Source organism: Lolium perenne, chromosome 1 (genome assembly GCF_019359855.2).
Source record: "Lolium perenne isolate Kyuss_39 chromosome 1, Kyuss_2.0, whole genome shotgun sequence".
Taxonomy (NCBI): Eukaryota; Viridiplantae; Streptophyta; class Magnoliopsida; order Poales; family Poaceae; genus Lolium; species Lolium perenne.
In genome coordinates, this window is record NC_067244.2 from 5,252,497 (window position 1) to 5,257,396 (window position 4,900).

At 45.2% G+C, this 4,900-nt stretch overlaps 2 long non-coding RNA genes across 7 annotated transcripts; both read right to left on the reverse strand.

The window, feature by feature from the left end:
* Positions 1-1,141: 1,141 nt before the first annotated feature.
* LOC139829899 (uncharacterized) lies at positions 1,142-2,806 on the reverse strand. 5 transcript variants are annotated; one of them, XR_007875864.2, is made up of 5 exons: positions 2,462-2,806; positions 2,288-2,375; positions 2,065-2,142; positions 1,868-1,963; positions 1,142-1,394 (listed from the first exon to the last, which is right to left on the reverse strand). It is a non-coding gene; the product is annotated as an uncharacterized lncRNA (long non-coding RNA). The 5 variants fall into 5 exon arrangements; XR_011746137.1 differs by having other exon boundaries at positions 1,142-1,963; XR_011746149.1 differs by having other exon boundaries at positions 1,868-2,142.
* A 634-nt stretch (positions 2,807-3,440) lies between these two features.
* Positions 3,441-4,183, reverse strand: LOC139831883 (uncharacterized). Of its 2 annotated transcripts, XR_011746398.1 has the most exons (3): positions 3,838-4,183; positions 3,664-3,751; positions 3,441-3,518 (listed from the first exon to the last, which is right to left on the reverse strand). It is a non-coding gene; the product is annotated as an uncharacterized lncRNA (long non-coding RNA). The 2 variants fall into 2 exon arrangements; XR_011746289.1 differs by having other exon boundaries at positions 3,441-3,751.
* Between the last annotated feature and the right edge of the window lie 717 nt (positions 4,184-4,900).

Sequence of the window (4,900 nt, forward strand, 5' to 3'; positions counted from 1 at the left end):
GAGAAATGCGCCGCTCGTCGCCAAGCTCACCGTCGACATGGACCGTCGCGAGCCAACCTGAGAATGGGAAAAGAACCGCCACTTCTTCCTCTTCCTCGACATCGTCTTCACGGAACAAACCGCGCCAGGGTCTGCACGCTATCAACCTCACCACCGCCGTCTTCTTCACAGAGTCCGGCGACCGCGGCCTCGCCTACGCCCCGCCGCCGCTCATTTCCTTCACCCAGAAACCTCGCATTGAGCAGCCAGATCACCTCCACCCTTTTTTCTGCTCGTTTGCTTCCTCGCTTCACCGATTCGAGATGTCGCTGCAAGCCACCGCCACGGACATGAATTCCGGCGACGTGCGCCGCTGTTTCCGTGAGCTTTAGGCCACCCTTTCAGTACCATTCGATGCGCGAGCTCATGTACATGCTCAACTCCATCTCCACCACACCGTAGCACCGCCAGAATGTGGACACCATCGATGATCTGCTCCGCCGCGCCACTGCTTTCACGTTCTTCAGTTCAAGTGTCAACCTTCAGACAGCAAGTGTCGGTTTTTCACATGAAAGTTCAGTTAACGTCAACGCACACTTCATCTGGATCCAGTCCCTGGTTTTTATAAAACACACAGCAGCATCGCAGTGGCACTCGGCCACGTCTCTCACTGGAGCGACCCGACATCGAACCCCGCGGGCGCGGAATAAAACCCACCTTTTTGCCTTGTGCCACGCTGGAGCTTACGTGGCACTGGGGCCATGCTGTCAGCAGCAGTGGCCAGACTCCTACCCGGTGCAAAATGGCAGAAACCCTAGTTTCCCAAATCCTGTTCTTCTAATTCCTTTGCAATTCTATTTTGTTTGCAAATCAAATGGCTTTCAAATTCAAAACCTCACATATAATATATCACTGGTTTCAGAAAAATGTGAGATTTTCAAATCTATCACTTGTTTTACCTTTTGCACAAATAAATTGACCACTTTATAAAATGGATTAAAATACCTAAAACTTGTTTAATTCATAACTAAGGTTCTACTAGTAAGATCGCACGTGCAACGCACGTCTATACTCATTAACACTTTGTCTCATGTTCTTTCTTGCCGCTATTCTAAGAGCGATTAACATGTTTAGTTCTCGAGGCCGTTGATTAAAAGGTCAATTTGACAAACCACAAACATTTCTCGTGTTTTCGTGACATCCTTGTGACACCTCAAAAACAATCAATCATGCAAAATTGTTTTTGTTCGAAAGCAACATCGCCAAAAGATTTTAGTCTAACACAGTATATAAGAAAAAGACTAAATATGACATTACAACGCAATTTTAGAACAAAAAAAATCCTTTGTATAGAGAAGGTCATTTGGACAAGCCTGATGAAGCCCTCCAAAACACATGTTGCTACGAACATCCACCTGCGCAAAAATATATTAGATTTTGTTCCTAGCACTATAACACATGAGTTACCAAATAAAGTGAACAATTAGCACAGATTTTGAAGATGTATTCACTATCAACTTGGTATACTTGCAAGGCTGCAACTATCAAATATAGATAAAGGCTGGTTCATAAATCAATGAAAACGTCAACGATGTAAATAGGCTGTGTTAGCCTAACAGATTAAACAACATTTCCAAATGAGCAAGGTCTAGTGCTCCTTTGGTACCACAATGCACAAATAATAATGATCTAGTCAGTTCTTAGCACCCGCATATTTTGATGTTCGACAGACATGTAAAGTTAAATAGTCCATGAAAACACCTTAAGTTTTGTCTTATGATAAATTAATGTAAATAGAGATTAAGGAATTGAAGCCGTCAAATACAATAAAAATATTAATCATGTGCTGTGTGAATATGATTAGTGAAATGTATATAGACCAACTGACCAAGTATCCAGTAATTTAGCAGTCAATTTATGTTTCTGTACTGCAGCCTCGTTCTTGGACCTTCTTTCAGGAACGAAAACCACAACTCTTTAGGCACTGTGTTTTAGTAACGGAACACATCAACAACATTTGCCTTCAAACAAGATGGAGTCAAGATTGTAGAATTTATTAGCAAATACCTAGATATAAATGCAAACCTGATTGGCCTCATTAGGCTTTATTTTATATCACGATGAAGAAATTCCCTTTGAATGCATGTCGTCGGCTTCATTAGTCTGAAACATTTGCAAGAACGGATATATTCACACAAGAAATCCATCTAAAGTAAGAAACGACAATATACTGATTTGGACAGAGATTCAGCAAGAAGCAACTGTGTTCTCTCCATCTGATCAGTGGAGCACAGTCTTCAAAGAAAACCTTCTACTGCAGTAGTTGAACAAATCTTCTAGGATTTTCCAAGAAGATCAATCACCATCGCACTGTACTCTCCCTCCACGCCAAACCACTTCAAGTGTGGAATGCCAACATCAGGAAAGAAAAAGAAGCAACATAACTCAATTCACCATCAATGTAGCAGAAGCTTTGACTCACAATGAAGTTGTCAGTGCTTCTTCTTCACATTTTCCTGCCGACCCAAAGCAGCACCAACCCCAATGGATGAATAGTTTCCACTAAACATGTCAGTACAGCGTGCGTTGCAATGGTCTAACTTTATTCTGCACATGCATCAGACACGGGCAGGGGAGATGTTGTCTCTGAACCATTGTCATCCTCAACGAAGAGGTCGTTCATCAGAGCATCAGGATATATTCAAATTCGGCATAAAACATAAATACCTAATTCGTGGAAGAAGACGCGGCATCGTCGGTCGGTGCAGGATGTGGTGGCCACGCGGAGTGGGCCGACGAGCGCGTTCAGGACATCGTGTCCGGCAGGATTGGGCCGTTCGCCGTGGCTGCTGGGCGACGCGGCGGCGCGGAGGCGTCAAGCTGCTATCCTGCAGGCGCGGTGGCATCAAGCTGCTGCCCTGCCGGCGCGGCGACGCCGCACTTGTGCCCTAGGCGGGGAGTAGGGTGCGGGAGGAGCGCATGGCGACCGGCGCCCGATGGATCTTGCCGGGGAGACCGTGAGCAAAAATCCCTTTTTTCTGTTACGGAGTATATGAGATGCAATCGTGAGGGAAGTGGGAAGAGGGCTCCCGTGAATTTTGGATCGAGGGTTGCGGAACTTTTCGTCCGCTGGCATATTCCTCTGCGGCAGAGTATCAGTCCGTCAAACTTATTTACTAAGTGCACACCACAGAGAATGATTTGGCTAATGCAAAACACTGGTTAGTGGGCCTGATGGTGCGGTTTCAGTACGTCTGGTATGTTTTGTGGGGGGCGTTTAGAAAAATTCATGTTCGCTCCTTTATTAGTAGTTCGTTCTTGGACCTTCTTTCAGGAACGAAAACCACAACTCTTTAGGCACTGTGTTTTAGTAACGGAACACATCAACAACATTTGCCTTCAAACAAGATGGAGTCAAGATTGTAGAATTTATTAGCAAATACCTAGATATAAATGCAAACCTGATTGGCCTCATTAGGCTTTATTTTATATCACGATGAAGAAATTCCCTTTGAATGCATGTCGTCGGCTTCATTAGTCTGAAACATTTGCAAGAACGGATATATTCACACAAGAAATCCATCTAAAGTAAGAAACGACAATATACTGATTTGGACAGAGATTCAGCAAGAAGCAACTGTGTTCTCTCCATCTGATCAGTGGAGCACAGTCTTCAAAGAAAACCTTCTACTGCAGTAGTTGAACAAATCTTCTAGGATTTTCCAAGAAGATCAATCACCATCGCACTGTACTCTCCCTCCACGCCAAACCACTTCAAGTGTGGAATGCCAACATCAGGAAAGAAAAAGAAGCAACATAACTCAATTCACCATCAATGTAGCAGAAGCTTTGACTCACAATGAAGTTGTCAGTGCTTCTTCTTCACATTTTCCTGCCGACCCAAAGCAGCACCAACCCCAATGGATGAATAGTTTCCACTAAACATGTCAGTACAGCGTGCGTTGCAATGGTCTAACTTTATTCTGCACATGCATCAGACACGGGCAGGGGAGATGTTGTCTCTGAACCATTGTCATCCTCAACGAAGAGGTCGTTCATCAGAGCATCAGGATATATTCAAATTCGGCATAAAACATAAATACCTAATTCGTGGAAGAAGACGCGGCATCGTCGGTCGGTGCAGGATGTGGTGGCCACGCGGAGTGGGCCGACGAGCGCGTTCAGGACATCGTGTCCGGCAGGATTGGGCCGTTCGCCGTGGCTGGCGACGCGGCGGCGCGGAGGCGTCAAGCTGCTATCCTGCAGGCGCGGTGGCATCAAGCTGCTGCCCTGCCGGCGCGGCGACGTCGCACTTGTGCCCTAGGCGGGGAGTAGGGTGCGGGAGGAGCGCATGGCGACCGGCGCCGATGGATCTTGCCGGGGAGACCGTGAGCAAAAATCCCTTTTTTCTGTTACGGAGTATATGAGATGCAATCGTGAGGGAAGTGGGAAGAGGGCTCCCGTGAATTTTGGATCGAGGGTTGCGGAACTTTTCGTCCGCTGGCATATTCCTCTGCGGCAGAGTATCAGTCCGTCAAACTTATTTACTAAGTGCACACCACAGAGAATGATTTGGCTAATGCAAAACACTGGTTAGTGGGCCTGATGGTGCGGTTTCATGACGTCTGGTATGTTTTGTGGGGGGCGTTTAGAAAAATTCATGTTCGCTCCTTTATTAGTAGTAGAGATAACTTCAAATCCAACAAATTTTATATCGAAATTCATTATAAAAATATGAGGATTTCAAATCTGCACTTGTCATGCATCATTGACATCATCCCTGTTCCAGCCTATTTAAAATTGCAACTATAACTAAATGTTATGTGAGGGTCTTCTATTATCGCATGCTATATTTGAACACCCCACTTAATTTTGCTATGCATAAACCATCCTGCAAATCATCATGCATCATATTGAGCAT